Raw genomic sequence first — 20,687 nt, forward strand, 5'->3', positions numbered from 1 at the left:
AAATTCAGCAACAGGGTCATATTGAGCAATCAATCCTACCCCTACTCTACTAAATGAAACATTTTTATGTATATGTTGCTGTTGGAGATTTCCCCTCATTTTCTGCCTGGTGAAACTATTGTTACCGTGACATGAAGTGAGAGGAAATCTCTACAAGGGAGTCGAAACAGCAGTAAAAACCTAAAAAGTGTTCTATCTCTCCCCAACTCTAGCCAACGTTGAATAAAAACTTTGATTGGACTGACTGGACATATTACTCCGACTTCCAAAATACCCAGTACTCTGATTACATCTTGTGGGTTAAAGCAAAGCAAAAAAATGATTGCATGGTCAGGTCAAATGTCACAAAATTCTGAAACATTGTTCCTGAGCATGTGGGCAATGGATGACCTCTGCTATATATGCAATGCCAACACTTCTAGAGCAAAGGCAGTATGACCATCAGTTCAGGCTAAAACATTTTCATTGCATTATCTATAACACACACGCATTACTGTATATTCCATTATTTGTGGTTAAAGCTTAGGGAAAAATATGTCAAAATGGATTTATAGTTGCAGAACTAAGCACAAGGATAGGGTTTGTAGTTGATCATGTTCCTGAAAGATTTACAGTCGTATGCTATCAGGAGTTTAGAGTGTATCATGTTTTTTGTAGGACAGTTCAGGGTCAAATCTAGCAACCGAACATTTCTTCATGTATGTGTTAGCTATGTCGTCGTATCCATGTACCAATTCATAGATTTGCTGGTCAGTGCAGTACCGCAAACCGCATTCCATTTTTATTGTTGTATCATGGTAGGAATATCAATTGATCACTTTACAACTCTCACAATGAAACAAGGATTCTGATTGGTTGTTATTAGAAAAAAATTTTTATTGTCAGCATACCTTTCATGGATCTGTTCCTCTATGTTCTTTTTGGGCTTGTTTACACTTGACTAAATTTCTAACTTTTACCAAATGCTCCTATAACTTTAGCATAGGCCTTAGACAGGCGTTAATGAACTTTAGTATAGGCATTAGACAGGCGTTAATGAACTTTAGTATGGGCATTAGAAAGGCGTTAATGAGCTTTAGTATGGGCATTAGAAAGGCGTTGAGCTTTAGTATGGGCATTAGAAAGGTGTTAATTAGCTTTAGTATGGGCATTAGACAGGCGTTGAGCTTTAGTATGGGCATTAGACAGGCGTTGAGCTTTAGTATGGGCATTAGACAGGCGTTGAGCTTTAGTATGGGCATTAGACAGGCGTTGAGCTTTAGTATGGGCATTAGACAGGCATTGAGCTTTAGTATGGGCATTAGACAGGTGTTGAGCTTTAGTATGGGCCCTAGACAGGTGTTAATGAGCTTTACACTGGCTTTTTAAAATGCTCCCCAAATGCCCTATGTGCAGTTTTGAAGTATTTTAAAAGCATTTGACAAGCGTTAATACCACACCACAAATAACATAAACTGTAACACTCCGCAAATGCCTCGCAAACGCCTGCCAGTGCGTTTTAGGAGCCTCACCATAGACTTGAATGGGAGGTGTTGAAAGGCTTCAAACTCCTCCTGACTCAGCATGAGGCTTCCATTTTGAAGCAATGCAATGCTAAGGGCTCGTTCACACTAGGCTGTTTTACCAACGCTTGCCAAACGCCTCTATAGCATTTGGCAAGCGTTGGTCCGGCGTTTGCGGAGCGTTTTTTAACTCTCTGCAAACACTCTGCAAATGTCGCATGCACGGGTTAGCGGCGGTTGCTAGGCATTTGCCGAGCATTAAAATCGCCCCACAAACGCCTATAATGCAGTTTGAATGGTGTTACCGCAAATGCCCCACAACCGCGTCGCAACTGCACCGCAAATGCCGGCCGGGCGTTTGTGGAGCTGCACCATAGACTAGAATAGGAGGCTTCAACGTCTCCTGACTCGACCAGAGGCATCTGTTTTGCCGTGACGCGACGCAAACACTCCCGTTAGAACAGCACCATGTGCTGTAAAGTGCAGAATTGGCAGAGGCGTTTGGGAAGCGGTAAAAACGCTTCCCAAATGCCTCTCTGCCGCCTGCACACAACGCTAGTGTGAACGTAGCCTTATGCTTCATGTTTTGATAATGGGAACAGCACTGTGTGCTGCTCATAGTATCATTTGTATATGTGCTTGAGGAGCGTTAAAAACGCCCCTCAAACGCTTGCTTTCAAAGCCAGTGTGAACTACGCCTAACAGTCTGGATACCTTATAAAACAAGTTATAGATAAGCAAATTGGTAGATAAATAAAGGTGAATAAGATTGCTAAGAAACATTAAATGTAAACAGTGAATTTAACAATATATGAATACTAGTTTGGGTAACTGGTGTCATCATGTTTACAATCTGGGTTGAAATATACAAACAGGCATATACAAGAGAAAAGTGGTAAATTCATTGTAAATGGGGGATATTAGTAACTAATATTTCCTGTCAAATGCTTTAAAATGTTTGTATCAGATGGAAGAACTGTACCAAGAAAAGACAAAGCTGTTGGGCAGGAGGGCATTTTCCCCTTGGGCCAGTACTAATAACATATATTGAGCTGGGGTGGGACCTACAATCAGTGACAAATACTTGCCATTATATTGCTAATTACTCTCTGTTTACACAGTCACTGCACCTGGCAAAGGGTGGTCCTCCATCACCAACATTGTTCCCAGCTCTAAAATGTCATGTGACCCAGTGCAGGTCCAATGGAAGCTGATGATGGAAGATGTGAAAAGAAACCAAAAGGAAGCTGATGATGGCAGATGTGAAAAGGTGTGTTACAGTAAACCATGTCCTTAAAGAGGTTCTACAGCGTTTTCAAAAAATAAAGAAAAAGTCTAGCTACAATTTCTGCTTATACTAAGTTTGCTACTAATAAAGTTTGACATACTACACTATGGGCACTCTCCCATCTTTTGCCCCTTACTGAGGGGTTACCAGACCAGCAGACACAGTCTTCAGTGCATACTACACCCAGAGGAGGGAGCCTTCACCTGGTTGATTTACCCTGATCCTGAGGAGGTCCTCTGAGTCCAGCAGACCATCACTTGATGACACCCCTTCCTGAGGGAGAACGACACCTGCGGATTTTAATACACATATGCGCATTTCCTATGCGCGGTCCGTGAGTGCGCATTTCTGACATTTCTGCTGGATTTTTCACAGCTGTGTCCACCATCTGGTTGTCATTGTATCAATTGAGATATTGCACAAACTTTTTAGAACAAACTTTTTAAGAACAAACTATTTGTTTGACATTTTTAGTGATCCGGCATCATCCTCTCCATGGCCAGTTCCTCACTGGTCTTCAGGTCCCCGGTGCTGGCATCTTTAGTGTGGAAAGCAGGCTGTGACTCCTTGCGGCTTCACAGCCAGCTTCCCAATGCACATATGTAAGGCATGCTCAGCTGTGTGAATGCAAAGGAAAATGTCAACAGCACACCGAGGATCACCAATATGGGTCCAAAAGTTTTAATGAACGATCACATAGTTACAGAAAGGCAACATTTCGGAGTCTCGCAGGACCCCTTCATCAGGCATGTGAGGGCTGTGAGACTCCAAAACGTTGACTTTCTGTAACTATGTGATCGTTCATTAAAACTTTTGGACCCATATTGGTGATCCTCAGTGTGCTGGTGACATTCTTCCTTGCTGATTCTGTTCGGTTCCAGCCAATGGTCGCTGCAGCACCCACTTATACACACGGCCATTTTTAATGTAGGGACATGTGCATTTGGATTGCATTCTAGCTGTGTGAACGGTCACGTAGTCTGCTGGGTCCTGTGGCATGTCCCAGAAAGCTGCGGGCGGGGGGGTTGGGATGAACTTCCAGTGGAATTGCCTAGGCGACCTGACCGGATGTGGGTACGATCATGTGATCATAGATTGTAAGCTCGAAAGAGCAGGGCCCTCGAACCCCTTGTGTATTGTATTGTTACTGTAGTCTCATATTCTGTCCCCCACTATAATGTACAGCGCTGAGCAAACTTTTTGGTGCTATATAAATACTGTATAATAATAATAATAATAAGCCCATTCTACCTGCTCCCAATAGTTATTGTGTAAGTCACTATATGACCGGGAGCTATTATTGTAAGCATGGCCACAGTGCTGAGGGCATACAGTTGAATGCACTCCCAGCACAAAACATAGATGCATACAGTTGTGCTCAAAAGTTTGCATAACCTGGCAGAAATTGTGACATGTTGGCATTGATATTGAAAATATGACTGATCATGCCAAAAAAATGCTCTTTTATTGAAGGATGACGATCATATGAAGCCATTTATTATCACATAGTTGTTTGGCTCCTTTTTAAATCATAATGATAAGAGAAATCACCCAAATGGCCGTGATCAAAACTTTACATACCCTGGAATCTTTTTATGTCCTTTTCCATCTTTATAAAGTTCCATTACCTTGGTACGCAGGACTTTTGACAGTTCTTTTCTGATCCCCATGGCTCAGTATCTAGCCTAGTCAGTGCTTCCACAGAGCTAACAAACTCATTGACTATTTATACACTAACACTAATTGCAATTTAAAAAGCCACAGATGTGGGACTTTAACCTCTAATTGGGATTTTAACCCGTGTGTGTCACCTTGTGTCTGTACCAAGGCCAAACATTCCACGATATGTAAACTTTTGATCATGGCCATTTGGGTGATTTCTGTTATCATTATGATTTAAAAAGGAGCCAAACAACTATTTGATAATAAATGGCTTCATATGATCATCATCCTTCAATAAAAGAGCATTTTTTTGTCATGATCAGTCATATTTTCAATATCAATTCCAAAATGTCACAATTTCTGCCAGGGTATGCAAACTTTTAAGCACAACTGTATACAGTATGTGGCAGTATGGAATAAAACCCACCTTCATGCTGCCACATATGCATATGACCAGAGATTAAAGAAGGGTAAAGAACACCCACCTTTCACCGTGCCCAGCAACCATTGAGGCCCCATGAATCTGTCTTTACTATAAAAGGGCTAGCTGTTTGTGTGCCCCCTCAGTCCACAGAATTCCAGTCCTTCTCTAATCTCCACAAGCATGCTTCGTTTTGTAATGGATAAATGTACTTTGACCAGGGGCGGACTGACCATTTGAGCACTCGGGCACTGCCTGAGGGCTCGGGGTCAGTAGGGGGCCCCATGAGATGCCCCAGGTACCTTTTTATAGGCTTTTTTGGATGTGGGCGAGGACACAGGGGCCCCATGATCCCTTATTGCCCGGGGGCCCCATGAGTTGTTAGTCCGCCCCTGACTTTGACTGATCATTACTTCAGATCTGACTTCAAATCTTCAACATAAGTTTCTCTTTTGGTTGTTATAGGTTACTTAGTAAAGGTTGCAGGGCAGTTCTGAAAATAAACTCTTTTTCATAAACTATCTGAATTCTCTATTCCCTTATCTGCCTACACACGACTGCAGCTAACCTACAGTATTCATTCTGTCATTTCCTATTTAAACTAATACATATACTTCCGCAGTCAAGCGAAAACAAATCTTTTCATGACTATATTTTTCATGCTAGGTTTGTGATAAAATTTTGGTAGTTGTTTATGGTTTAAAATAAACACGTTTATGACTTTGGAGAGCTGAGTGAGTGGGTGCATGTTTAATTCTCATTTTTACTGCAAGCCTGACTTCTAGTTTCAACAATCATTTTTCATTTCCATGGAAAATATTTGTTCATGGACTAGTTTTTTTTTTTTTTTTTTAATTTGAGTTGACAAAAACCAGTGGCATGGCATACAGAGTCTATACACATCACTTATGAACTTTGAGATGTACATGACTGCAAATACATTGGTCATGGATTGAACTACATTGCACGCTAATTAAAAGTGCGCACAAAAACATAATCACTGTTTACAACTCTTTTGCTTGAATGTGAAACATTATTGACGACTATATACTATAAAAGTGGTACAGTCTATAAAAAGATGTTTCCCATGAATGGATATAAACTCACCAGCCACTTTATTAGGTACACCTTGCTAGTATTGGGTTTGACCCCCTTTTGCCTTCAGAACTGCCTTAGTGCCGATTCACATATATGCGGATTGGATGTGTTTTGAACCGCATCCAAGCCACATGAAATAACATTGCTTCCTATAGTGCCTGTTCACATACAGTGGAGCAAAAAAGTATTTAGTCAGCCACCAATTGTGCAAGTTCTCCCACTTACAAAGATGAGAGAGGCCTGTAATTGGCATCATAGGTAGACCTCAACTATGAGAGACAAAATGAGAAAACAAATCCAGACAATCACATTGGCTGATTTGGAAAAATTTTATTTGCAAATTATGGTGAAAAATAAGTATTTGGTCACCTACAAACAAGCAAGATTTCTGGCTCTCACAGACCTGTACCTTCTTCTTTAAGAGGCTCCTCTGTCCTGCACTCATTACCTGTATCAATGGCACCTGTTTGAACTTGTTATCAGTATAAAATACACCTGCCCACAACCTCAAAACAGTCACACTCCAAACTCCACTATGGTGAAGACCAAAGAGCTGTCGAAGGACACCAGAAACAAAATTGTAGACCTGTACCAGGCTGGGAAGACTGAATCTGCAATAGGCAAGCAGCTTGGTGTGAACAAATCAACTGTGGGAGCAATAATTAGAAAATGGAAGACATACAAGACCACTGATAATCTCCCTCGATCTGGGGCTCCACGCAAGATCTCACCCTGTGGGGTCAAAATGATCACAAGAATGGTGAGCAAAAGTCCCAGGACCACACGGGGGACCTAGTGAATGACCTGCAGAGAGCTGGGACCAACGTAACAAAGGCTACCATCAGTAACACACTACACCGTCAGGGACTCAGATCCTTCAGTGCCAGACGTGTCCCCCTGCTTAAGCCAGTTCATGTCCGGGCCCGTCTGAAGTTTGCTAGAGAGCATTTGGATGATCCAGAAGAGGATTGGGAGAATGTCATATGGTCAGATGAAACCAAAATAGAACTGTTTGGTAGAAACACAACTCGTCGTGTTTGGAGGAGAGAGAATGCTGAGTTGCATCCAAAGAACACCATACCTACTGTGAAGCATGGGGGTGGCAACATCATGCTTTGGGGCTGTTTCTCCGCAAAGGGACCAGGACGATTGATCCATGTACAGGACAGAATGAATGGGGCCATGTATCGTGAGATTTTGAGTGCAAACCTCCTTCCATCAGCTAGGGCATTGAAGATGAAACGTGGCTGGGTCTTCCAACATGACAATGATTCCAAACATACCGCCCGGGCAACAAAGGAGTGGCTTCGTAAGAAGCATTTCAAGGTCCTGGAGTGGCCTAGTCAGTCTCCAGATCTCAACCCCATAGAAAACCTTTGGAGGGAGTTGAAAGTCCGTGTTGCCCAGCAACAGCCCCAAAACATCACTGCTCTAGAGGAGATCTGCATGGAGGAATGGGCCAACATACCAGCAACAGTGTGTGCCAACCTTGTGAAGACTTACAGGAAACGTTTGACCTCTGTCATTGCCGACAAAGGATATATAACAAAGTATTGGCATGAACTTTTCATATTGACCAAATACTTATTTTCCACCATAATTTGCAAATAAAGTCTTTCCAAATCAGCCAATGTGATTGTCTGGATTTGTTTTCTCATTTTGTCTCTCATAGTTGAGGTCTACCTATGATGCCAATTACAGGCCTCTCTCATCTTTGTAAGTAGGAGAACTTGCACAATTGGTGGCTGACTAAATACTTTTTTGCCCCACTGTATGTCCAGAGCACTGGCGGTGCGGATTTAGTGCAGTTTTAAAAAGAGTCATATATGATTTCTGAACAGTGCCTTCAGGTTCAGGTGCGGATTACAGGCTATTGACTTCTACAGGAACCGTTTCTAAGCTGCATATATGTGAACAGGATAAAGTCCTGACCTAATCCTGTCCTGAACCTGATGTAAACCTGACTTGAACCTCTGAACAACTACTGTATCAATTAGCTGTGAAACCTAAGCTTCAATCCGCACTGCACATATGTGAATCAGCTCTTAAAGTGTTACTAAACCCACAACAGTAAAATCAGTCTGTATATGCAGTAAAGCATGCTTGTTATACTCACAGTGGAACATGAAGGGTTAATCTTCTGCATTGTGTAAAAACACAGTTTGATCCTGTCATCTCTGATCCTCCCCTTCTTGCAGCTTCCCCCTCTTATCTACTGATAAGGCATATCGTGTGGAGTCACTCTGCAGCTTGGTGTGTATGGCTAGAGAGGTTTTCATTTCCTTGGGAGAGTGCATGTGATCAGCACACGGCCAAACAGCACTGTCCAGACCAAGGTCAGGGGTTCTGTATCCTCTTACAGCAGACTGAAAACTTCAACTACAAGTTTTAACATGTGCTGTGCTGGACAATGACAGATGTCACAAGACTGCTCTAACTGCTGATGAGAAAAGGTATTAAACAGTTTATAGTTACTAAAATAATTGCATTTCCATGGACTGTGTACTGCGGGAGACCAGATAGAGTGAATGCAGGGGCCTGGGATTCGTGGCATGGATTGAACAAGTTGTTGGAAACATTCCTCAGAGATTTGGTCCATATTGACATGCCTTACTGTTGCCTTTCTATCATTTTGAAACAGTCTGCCCATTCTCCTCTGACCTCTGACATCATCAAGGCATTTTCATCCATACAACTGCGGCTCATTGGATATTTTCTCTTTTTTGGACCATTCTCTGTAAACCCTAGAGATGGTTGTGCATGAAAATTCCAGTAGATCAGCAGTTTTTGAAATACTCAGACCAGCCCGTCTGCACCAACAACCATGCTATGTTCATAGTCACTTAAATCCCCTTTCTTCCCCATTTTGAAGCTCGGTTTGAACTTCAGCAAGTCACCTTTACCATGTCTAGATGCTTAAATGCAATGAGTTTCTTCCATGTGATTGGCTGATTAGCAATTTGTGTTACCAAGCAATCGAACAGGTGTACCTAATAAAGTGGCCAGTGAGTGTATTGATCCTTTAAAATTTTGTACACCAAATCCTCAACTAAAGCCTTACCGCTGTCACAGTGCTTGTTTCCATACTGACAGCAAATATAGGAGTACATTAGACAATTCAAATTGGTAATTATCACCCCACTGAGAAAGGGAAACTGGAAAGGACAGAGAAATTAGGAGCTATATGTAGGTTTAGGCCAGTGGTCGGCAAGCCGCGGCTCGCGAGCCACATGCGGCTCTTTACACATTTTAATGCGGCTCTTCTGTGTGCTCCTCCCTCCTCTCGGGCGGCCGCCCCAAAAGTCAGGACTCTGCAGCTAGCCCAGCAATGGGCAAACTACGGCCCGGCGGACCTTTTAATCCGGCCCGCGGAGCGTGGCAAACATTGGCTGTCAGGATGTAGGCGGGGCAGCGTGACGAACTCCTCTCCTCTCACAGTCAGCCCTGAAGACCGGAACGGCGCGGGAACACGGCGAGAGGAACGCGCGGAGCAAAGGTAAGTGAATTGACACAATATGGGGAATGAATTACTATAGGGGGGATGAATTACTATATGGGGGATGAATTACTATGGGGGATGAATTACTATATGGGGGATGAATTACTATGGGGGATGAATTACTATGTGGGGGATGAATTACTATATGGGGGATGAATTACTATATGGGGGATAAATTACTATAGGGGGGATGAATTACTATGGGGGATGAATTACTATATGGGGGATTAATTACTATGGGGGATTAATTACTATATGGGGGATTAATTACTAGGGGGGATGAATTACTATATGGGGGATGAATTACTATGGGGGATGAATTACTATATGGGGGATGAATTACTATGGGGGATGAATTACTATATGGGGGGTGAATTACTATGGGGGATGAATTACTATGGGGGATGAATTACTATATGGGGGATGAATTACTATGGGGGATGAATTACTATATGGGGGATGAATTACTATGGGGGATGAATTACTATATGGGGGATGAATTACTATATGGGGGATGAATTACTATAGGGGATGAATTACTATATGGGGGATGAATTACTATATGGGGATGAATTACTATGGGGGATGAATTACTATGGGGGATGAATTACTATATGGGGGATGAATTACTATATGGGGGATGAATTACTATGGGGGATGAATTACTATGGGGGATGAATTACTATATGGGGGATGAATTACTATGGGGGATGAATTACTATATGGGGGATGAATTACTATATGGGGAATGAATTACTATGGGGGATGAATTACTATATGGGGGATGTATTTTCAGTTTTAAAAATGTGGCTCTCAAAATAAATTTCAATCATGGTTTTGGCGAGATTTGGCTCAGTTGAAAAAAAAGGTTGCCCACCACTGGTTTAGGCTAAAGTGTAAAATGATTATATTTCCCCATGATTAAGCTCTGAAGGGTGGAGTGAAAAGCGTTGGGGCATGGCCTGGCAGGAGCCCTGGCTGAGACTGCCATTCAATTCAATAACAGTGGGTCTGCATAGATGTGCGGCTTCATGGGATCCTTGCTTTGCTTAACAAGGATTATATTTCCTCTTTTTCCCCTAAAGAAAATACTAACACATTTTTAAATAAACCATTTCCATTTTCATGATATGCCTAATTTCAATCCCAATGATGTCATCACCGGGTCTCTGTGCTTCTCAGTGTAGTAAGAAAGGTACATTTATTAACCGATTTACCTGCTGCCCTATAGCAGAAATACTGCTACAGGGCAGCAGTGACATGTAAAATTAGGTACATATATACATGTGATTTTGAATTTTCCGGTGGGGGGCGAGCACGCACCCTACCCATGCCACCATTCATGGCCTCGGCTGTCAATCACCAAGTGTGGCCGGTGATTACTCGCTGGCACCCAGTGATCTCCGAGTATGTAAACAATACAGTTCTCTCCCCTGTCAGCTCCTGCACACTGCATACAAAGCAGTGTGCTTACAGTGGAAATCACAGACACAGCCCCACAGTAAAACACACACAGCAAACAGTTAACCCTTTGCTTGCCCCTCATGTTAACCCCTTCCTGCCCAGTGTCATTAGTACAGTGTCAGTGCTTTTCATTAGCACTGATCACTGTATTGGTGTCACTGGGGATGTCAGTGACACCAAGTCAGTTTCCCCCAGTGTCCGAATGCCTGCTGCAGTGCTGCAGTCCCACTATAAGTCGCTGATTGCCACCATTACTTGTAAAAAAAAAAATCAAATGGCAAAAAATATGTGCAAACCTAATCATACAAGGTGCATGAAACTATAAATGCATGAAGCTATAAATGCATCATAAATAATACATAAAAATGTAAAGGCCTGAACCCAGACCAAACTAAGTGCAATATAGACTGTGATGAAATACAACGTGAACAATAGTCAACAAGTGAACATAAATAATGTATTCAACATAATAGGACTAACACGTCCTAAGTAAAAGTGCACAAAAAACACTGTGCAAAGAAAACTGTGACAATCAAAAAGCAAAGAATTATATGTGCAAAACTAATCTTACAAGGTGCATAAAACTAAAAATGCATCTTATAATCAGGATTGATGCCAGTGCAAAACGTACAGTGGAAATAAACGTGCATCAATAAGCACAAAAAATAATTAAAGCCACGTGACATATAACAAATAATAAGTGACCATTAAAATAAACATAAGTGATCATCAAATCGGCATAAAGTCCATGTAAATAGACCGCCAACTCCAAACGAACAAAGAAACTGGGTGAAATGAATGATAGATAGCTAAAATGCCTCCTCACCTCCACGCCAAGACCCCAAGGGGCCACACAGCTTTCAGGCCTCACACTCCCAGGGCCCTTAATAGATATCCAAGATGATAGAATCACACCGATCACAGGAATATGGCCTTCCTCACTGTATAACCATAATGATTTCAGTAGTGTTGAAACTGGTAATCCTTTTCACAGGAACATCACCAAGCTCAGACGTACCCCAGAGGAAAAAGAGAGAGCACTCCCATAGTGTAGTAATTTAAAGCAATAACTTTAATGGAGAGATGCCAAATGAACACTTACATCACATCAGTTGAAATCAGGCCTCAAACACATGTATTGATATGTGTTTATACTTCCAGGAAGTACCAAAATGGCAGCGACCATCCCCACGCTCTGCTAACAGACCCACGCGTTACGTCACTGTCCTGTGACTTCATCAGGGTTATTTCAGTGGGGATATTTTTCCTGTCTCCCCACTCTTCAGATTATTGTGTCCTTAGTACTATTGATATTAGCGCAACTGCACCATTTTATGTGTTTTATTTCCTTGTGCTAGTGGTGTCTAGGTCTAGGTATTTGCAGCTTTTTTCAATAGTCCTATCTATACCTATAGTAGTGTAGAAGGTTTTTTTCTATCAGGTGATCAAATACCACTGAAAGGAAGCTCCATTTGTGGGAAAAAAGGACGTAAATTTCATTTGGGTGCAGTGTTAAAGTAACGAAGTGCCGTAACACAAAAAATGGCCTGGTCAGGAAGGAGAGTAAATCCTCTGGAGGACAAGTGGGTAATTAATGTGCCTTACTTACTAAGCCCAGATCGCGCCCTCTGCTGTCTTTATGTGTACTCCTAGAGATTCTTCAGTCTCATTGTGGTGCTGCACAGAGTGTTTGGAGATCTTACCATCTACAGAGGAAGCGAGTTACCTGTGGGCAGTAGATGTTGGCATAAGAGGGATACCAGACCTTAAAGGGACACCCTGGTTCTTTGAGATTGTTATCTCTAAATGCGCAGTGTGATTGCATATCTGGTGAGTGCGCAATCTTTACACTTCTCTGTTATCACCAATCATTGGGACCAGTCATTTGGATCCGGAAGATTTCTAGGCACCCTAATTTTTGGATTTTTGGACCTTTATCTGGCACCGTGCACATGGCGAGTCACTGACTAGTGACGTAATACACCATTTATTTATTGTTTATGTGAATGCACTATGTCACTTTAATCACTTACTTTGGGACTGTTATTATTGCTGCTATATTGATGCATAATAGCGTTTTATAATATCCTATTCATAGGTTGTTATCAAGATATTATACATGTTTTATTATTTATACTAGTACCTTTATTACTAGTATCTTTATTACGTTTACTATTATTTCATTTACAGTTATTTTAGCGCTACACCCTGTTATTAAAATGAAAATGGTAATGGAATTGGGTCAGTTTCGTTTTGAACATATCTTTTCATTCTGTTTTGTAGATAGATAGATAGATAGATAGATATATATCTAGAGTACAGCAGAAATTCTGTCTTTTCAAACATGTTGTCTTTGACATTTGGGTGTACGTTTATTAAGCAGAGATAATTTATCTCATTTCAGTCCTCTGCAATTCTCGGAAAAATCTCCTCTGTCCCCCTGTCTATGAAGTGGAGAACATTTGTTCTCAGAAGGAGAAAAGAGAAGTTTTTCCAGAGAACAGCTGAGATCTGTGTAGAAGGGGGAGGGCTGCCTGTGATCTCATGAGATAATTGTGTGATTACAGATCACCTGAGTTTAAACAGTGAAACCAAAGTTAAAAAGGCCATGCAGTGACATGAAAATAATAAGCACTGACCGCTGTTATTTTTTTATGCACATTTTGGCACATTCTTTAAATGTGTATTTTGGCTCCTTTTTATTGTGCATTTTAGCATTACTTATGTTCATTTTGCCACTTTTTAACATGCTGTATTTTTGTTAACACGCATTTTGATGTGGGTTTTTTTAATGTGCATTTTGGCACTTTTCTAAAAACACATTTATTCGCTTTGACACACATTTTGGTACAGGTTATTTTAATATGCATTTTGGTGTGGTTTGTAACATTTTGACACTTTTCTTAGCACGTATTTTGGCACTTTTTAAAAGTGTATTTTGATTTGGTTTTTATGCATATTTTGGCAAACTGCACATCTGCTAGCTACTTTTGGGTGCCATTAACAAATAATGGCACTGCAAACATGACATGCATTTTGCATGCATTTCCAGAACATACACAAAAGCGGAGGTAACAAAATGAGCCAAAATACATGTTAAAAAAGCACCAAAATGCACATAAAAATTTCAACTCACATTTAAAAAAAAATGACAATACACTATAACTATACGGTATGTATGTGTGTGTAAATATATATATATATATATATATATATATATATACATATATATATATACAGTTGTGCTCAAAAGTTTGCATACCCTGGCAGAAATTGTGAAATTTTGGCATTGCTGTTGAAAATATGACTGATCATGCCAAAAAATGCTCCTTTATTGAAGGATAATGATCATATGAAGCCATTTATTATCAAATAGTTGTTTGGCTCCTTTTTAAATCAAAATGATAACAGAAATCACCCAAATGGCCGTGATCAAAAGTTTACATGCCCTGGAATGTTTGGCCTTGGTATAGACACACAAGGAGACACACACGGGTTAAAATGCCAATTAGAGGTTAATGTCCCACATCTGTGGCTTTTTAAATTGCAATTAGTGTCAGTGTATAAATAGTCAATGAGTTTGTTAGCTCTTACGTGGAAGCACTGACTAGGCTAGATACTGGGCCATGGGGATCAGAAAAGAACTGTCAAAAGTCCTGCGTAACAAGGTAATGGAACTTTATAAAGATGGTAAAGGACATAAAAAGATGTCCAAAGCCTTGAATATGCCAGTCATCACTTCCACTAAGAAGCAGAAAATTCAGGGACCTCTTGATACCAAGTCAAGGTCAGGTAGACCAAGAAAGATTGCAGCCACAACTGCCAGAAGAATTGTTCGGGATACAAAGGGAAACCCATAGGTAACCACAAGGAAAATACAGGCTGATCTGGAAAAAGACAGTGTGGTTGTTTTGAAGGAGCACAATATGGTGACACTTGAACAAAAATGAGCTGCATGGTAGAGGTGCCAGAAAGAAGCCTTTACTGCATCAATGACACAAAAAGGCATAGTTAGGCATGTCAAGGTGTTGTCAGGCATATTGTAACCGGGCTTTTTTGTGGCATTGGTGCAGTAAAAACTTCTTTCTGGCACCTCAACCAAACAGCTCATTTTTGTTCAAGTATCTCTTATTTTACTCCTTAAAAACAACCACACCATCTTTTTCAAGAGCAGCCTGTATTTCTTTTGAGGTTGCCTGTGGGTTTCTTTGAATCCCAAACAATTCTTCTGGCAGTTATGGCTGCAATCTTTCTTGGTCTACCTGACCTTGGCTTGATATCAAGAGATCCCCAAACTTTCCACTTCTTAATAGGTGATTTAACAGTACATATTGGCATATCCAAGGCTTTGGACATCTTTCTATGTCCTTTTCCATCTTTATAAAGTTCCATTAACTTGTTATGCAGGACTTTTGACAGTTCTTTTCTGATCCCCATGGCTCAGTATCTAGCCTAGTCAGTGCTTCCACGTAAGCCACAGATGTGGGACATTAACCTCTAATTGGCATTTTAACCCGTGTGTGTCTCCTTGTGTGTCTATACCAAGGCCAAACATTCCAGGGCATGTAAACTTTTGATCACGGCCATTTGGGTGATTTCTCTTATCATTATGATTTAAAAAGGAGTCAAACAACTATTTGATAATAAATGGCTTCATATGATCATTATCCTTCAATAAAAGAGCATTTTTTGGCATGATCAGTCATATTTTCAATATCAATGCCATAATTTCACAATTTCTGCCAGGGTATGCAAACGTTTGATATATATATACACACACACACACACACTGTACACTATATATAAAACACAAATATACATACATAAACATGCAGTATATAGTTATAATTTATGTCAATGTTTAACCCCGCTAATGCTGATATTAGGAAGGAAGAAGCCTTCTTCCTCACATCACAGCAGCTTCTCACCAAGATTCTCCAGGCCTGGGCTGGAGGATCTGAGACAGAGATATTTTAAGAGATTGGCAGTGAGATCTTCAGATCTCACCTTCATAAACTGGCCATCTCTGTAAAAGTGAATGATAGAAGGGTGTGTCCTATGATGAGAAATGAAGAAAATGTTCTCTGCTCTTCACCTCAGCTTCATAAACTGGCACACCTGGGAGATCAGATGTGATCATCAGGATCTTGGCTTTTCTCTCTTTCTTAAATGGACACCTTGGAAGGGAGCTGATGGGATGAAGAGAGAGTGAAAGAGAAAAAGTCTCTGCTCCCAAATATATTATTTTTAGAGGGAATTAAAGCAATTGCTATGCACAAAGTGAAGAAACCAATGGGAACCTGTTACATTTCAAGTTATTGTTGTAAGGATATAAAAAAAAAAATCATTCTCAGTAGGCATCTGTGCTTTCAGGACAATTGCTATAAATTAAGGATACTGTCTAAACATCTAGAGCCATTTGTGATTCAGGTGTAACAGCGCTATATGTGAACAATAGAGATGAGCGAATCGAAGTATCCAAAGTGGAATTCGAGTCGAATATCGGAAAAATTTCGATTCGTGCCGAATCCGAAAAATAGCCTAATTCGGACGCGCGAATCGAAATTTTTCAGAAAATGGCGGCTGACATGTGCGGCGACGGAGCGGGGATGTCTGGGAAGGCGCGCAGACAAGGCGCGCTGACCCATAATGCATTCCTCAACTACATGTGATCGCATCAGCCAATCAGCAGCCAGCCAGCCAGCACTGTGTAATGGTCGAGCTATAAATAGCGGCCATTTTGGAATTCTTCATTTGCCTGCAGTTATTGAACAGAGGCAGACCGCTCTGTACTAGGGACAGGGACAGAGTTAGGGCCACAGAAACGATAATTGGGGACAGAGAAAAGTTACTTAGGGACAGAGAACCATTACTCAGGGACACAGACTTGTTAATGAGGGCCACAGAATCGTTATTTAGGGACAAAGAAACGCTAGTTAGGGCCACAGAATTCATAATCAGGGACAGACAGAATTGTTACTCAGTGCCAGAGAATTGTTACTTAGGGCCACAGAAACGTTATTAGGGCCACAGAATTTTTACTCAGGGACAGACAGAATTGTTACTGAGTGCCAGAGAATTGTTACTCAGGGACAGACAGAATTGTTACTGAGTGCCAGAGAATTGTTACTTAGGGCCACAGAAACTTTAATTAGGGCCACAGAATTTTTACTCAGGGACAGACAGAATTGTTACTGAGTGCCAGAGAATTGTTACTCAGGGACAGACAGAATTGTTACTGAGTGCCAGAGAATTGTTACTTAGGGCCACAGAAACTTTACTTAGGGCCACAGAATTTTTACTCAGGGACAGACAGAATTGTTACTGAGTGCCAGAGAATTGTTACTCAGGGACAGACAGAATTGTTACTGAGTGCCAGAGAATTGTTACTCAGGGCCCCAGAAACTTTACTTAGGGCCACAGAATTTTTACTCAGGGACAGACAGAATTGTTACTGAGTGCCAGAGAATTGTTACTCAGGGACAGACAGAATTGTTACTGAGTGCCAGAGAATTGTTACTTAGGGCCACAGAAACTTTACTTAGGGCCACAGAATTGTTACTCGCACAGACACAGAATTGTTACTCGCACAGACACAGAACTGTTACTGAGGGCCACAGAACTGTTACTTAGGGCCACAGAATTGTTACTCGCACAGACACAGAATTGTTACTCAGGGCCACAGAACTGTTACTTAGGGACAAAGAAACGCTAGTTAGGGCCACAGAATTCATACTCAGGGACAGACAGAATTGTTACGGAGTGCCAGAGAATTGTTACTCTGGGCCACAGAAACTTTACTTAGGGCCACAGAATTTTTACTCAGGGACAGACAGAATTGTTACTGAGTGCCAGAGAATTGTTACTCAGGGACAGACAGAATTGTTACGGAGTGCCAGAGAATTATTACTCAGGGCCACAGAAACTTTACTTAGGGCCACAGAATTTTTACTCAGGGACAGACAGAATTGTTACTGAGTGCCAGAGAATTGTTACTCAGGGACAGACAGAATTGTTACTGAGTGCCAGAGAATTGTTACTTAGGGCCACAGAAACTTTACTTAGGGCCACAGAATTGTTACTCGCACAGACACAGAATTGTTACTCGCACAGACACAGAACTGTTACTGAGGGCCACAGAAACTTTACTTAGGGCCACAGAATTGTTACTCGCACAGACACAGAATTGTTACTCGCACAGACACAGAACTGTTACTGAGGGCCACAGAACTGTTACTTAGGGCCACAGAATTGTTACTCGCACAGACACAGAATTGTTACTCAGGGCCACAGAACTGTTACTTAGGGACAAAGAAACGCTAGTTAGGGCCACAGAATTCATACTCAGGGACAGACAGAATTGTTACGGAGTGCCAGAGAATTGTTACTCAGGGCCACAGAAACTTTACTTAGGGCCACAGAATTTTTACTCAGGGACAGACAGAATTGTTACTGAGTGCCAGAGAATTGTTACTCAGGGACAGACAGAATTGTTACGGAGTGCCAGAGAATTGTTACTCAAGGCCACAGAAACTTTACTTAGGGCCACAGAATTTTTACTCAGGGACAGACAGAATTGTTACTGAGTGCCAGAGAATTGTTACTCAGGGACAGACAGAATTGTTACTGAGTGCCAGAGAATTGTTACTTAGGGCCACAGAAACTTTACTTAGGGCCACAGAATTGTTACTCGCACAGACACAGAATTGTTACTCGCACAGACACAGAATTGTTACTGAAGGCCACAGAACTGTTACTTAGGGCCACAGAATTGTTACTCGCACAGACACAGAATTGTTACTCGCACAGACACAGAACTGTTACTGAGGGCCACAGAACTGTTACTTAGGGCCACAGAATTGTTACTCGCACAGACACAGAATTGTTACTCAGGGCCACAGAACTGTTACTTAGGGACAAAGAAACGCTAGTTAGGGCCACAGAATTCATACTCAGGGACAGACAGAATTGTTACGGAGTGCCAGAGAATTGTTACTCAGGGCCACAGAAACTTTACTTAGGGCCACAGAATTTTTACTCAGGGACAGACAGAATTGTTACTGAGTGCCAGAGAATTGTTACTCAGGGACAGACAGAATTGTTACGGAGTGCCAGAGAATTGTTACTTAGGGCCACAGAAACTTTACTTAGGGCCACAGAATTTTTACTCAGGGACAGACAGAATTGTTACTGAGTGCCAGAGAATTGTTACTCAGGGACAGACAGAATTGTTACTGAGTGCCAGAGAATTGTTACTTAGGGCCACAGAAACTTTACTTAGGGCCACAGAATTGTTACTCGCACAGACACAGAATTGTTACTCGCACAGACACAGAACTGTTACTGAGGGCCACAGAAACTTTACTTAGGGCCACAGAATTGTTACTCGCACAGACACAGAATTGTTACTCGCACAGACACAGAACTGTTACTGAGGGCCACAGAACTGTTACTTAGGGCCACAGAATTGTTACTCGCACAGACACAGAATTGTTACTCAGGGCCACAGAACTGTTACTTAGGGACAAAGAAACGCTAGTTAGGGCCACAGAATTCATACTCAGGGACAGACAGAATTGTTACGGAGTGCCAGAGAATTGTTACTCAGGGCCACAGAAACTTTACTTAGGGCCACAGAATTTTTACTCAGGGACAGACAGAATTGTTACTGAGTGCCAGAGAATTGTTACTCAGGGACAGACAGAATTGTTACGGAGTGCCAGAGAATTGTTACTCAGGGACAGACAGAATTGTTACTGAGTGCCAGAGAATTGTTACTTAGGGCCACAGAAACTTTAATTAGGGCCACAGAATTTTTACTCAGGGACAGACAGAATTGTTACTGAGTGCCAGAGAATTGTTACTCAGGGACAGACAGAATTGTTACGGAGTGCCAGAGAATTGTTACTCAGGGCCACAGAAACTTTACTTAGGGCCACAGAATTTTTACTCAGGGACAGACAGAATTGTTACTGAGTGCCAGAGAATTGTTACTCAGGGACAGACAGAATTGTTACGGAGTGCCAGAGAATTGTTACTCACGGCCACAGAAACTTTACTTAGGGCCACAGAATTTTTACTCAGGGACAGACAGAATTGTTACTGAGTGCCAGAGAATTGTTACTCAGGGACAGACAGAATTGTTACTGAGTGCCAGATAATTGTTACTTAGGGCCACAGAAACGTTATTAGGGCCACAGAATTGTTACTCAGGGACAGACAGAATTGTTACTGAGTGCCAGAGAATTGTTACTTAGGGCCACAGAAACTTTAGTTAGGGCCACAGAATTGTTACTCAGGGACAGACACAGAATTGTTACTGAGGGCCACAGAACTGTTACTTAGGGCCACAGAATTGTTACTCGCACAGACACAGAATTGTTACTGAGGACCACAGAACTGTTACTTAGGGCCACAGAATTGTTACTCGCACAGACACAGAATTGTTACACAAGGACACAGAACTGTTACTGAGGGCCACAGAACCGTTACTTAGGGCCACAGAATTGTTACTCGCACAGACACAGAATTGTTACTCGCACAGACACAGAATTGTTACTCGCACAGACACAGAATTGTTACTGAGGGCCACAGAACTGTTACTTGGGGCCACAGAAACGTTAATCAGGGACACAGAATTGTTACTGAGGGCCACAGAACTGTTACTTAGGGCCACAGAATTGTTACTCGCACAGACACAGAATTGTTACACAGGGACACAGAACTGTTACTGAGGGCCACAGAACCGTTACT

At 41.6% G+C, this 20,687-nt stretch overlaps 1 long non-coding RNA gene across 1 annotated transcript in view; it reads left to right on the forward strand.

Moving 5' to 3' along the window:
• LOC149448871 (uncharacterized) overlaps positions 1-2,894 on the forward strand; it is a 29,998-nt gene extending 27,104 nt beyond the window's left edge. Inside the window, exon 3 of the long non-coding RNA XR_016315481.1 lies at positions 2,624-2,894. This is a non-coding gene — a long non-coding RNA (uncharacterized LOC149448871). The remainder of the gene's footprint in view (positions 1-2,623) is intronic.
• The last annotated feature ends 17,793 nt before the right edge of the window (positions 2,895-20,687 follow it).

The sequence above is a fragment of the Staurois parvus genome, unplaced genomic scaffold, assembly GCF_062004578.1.
Source record: "Staurois parvus isolate SC_StPar_1 unplaced genomic scaffold, SC_StPar_1.0 ptg000652l, whole genome shotgun sequence".
Taxonomy (NCBI): Eukaryota; Metazoa; Chordata; class Amphibia; order Anura; family Ranidae; genus Staurois; species Staurois parvus.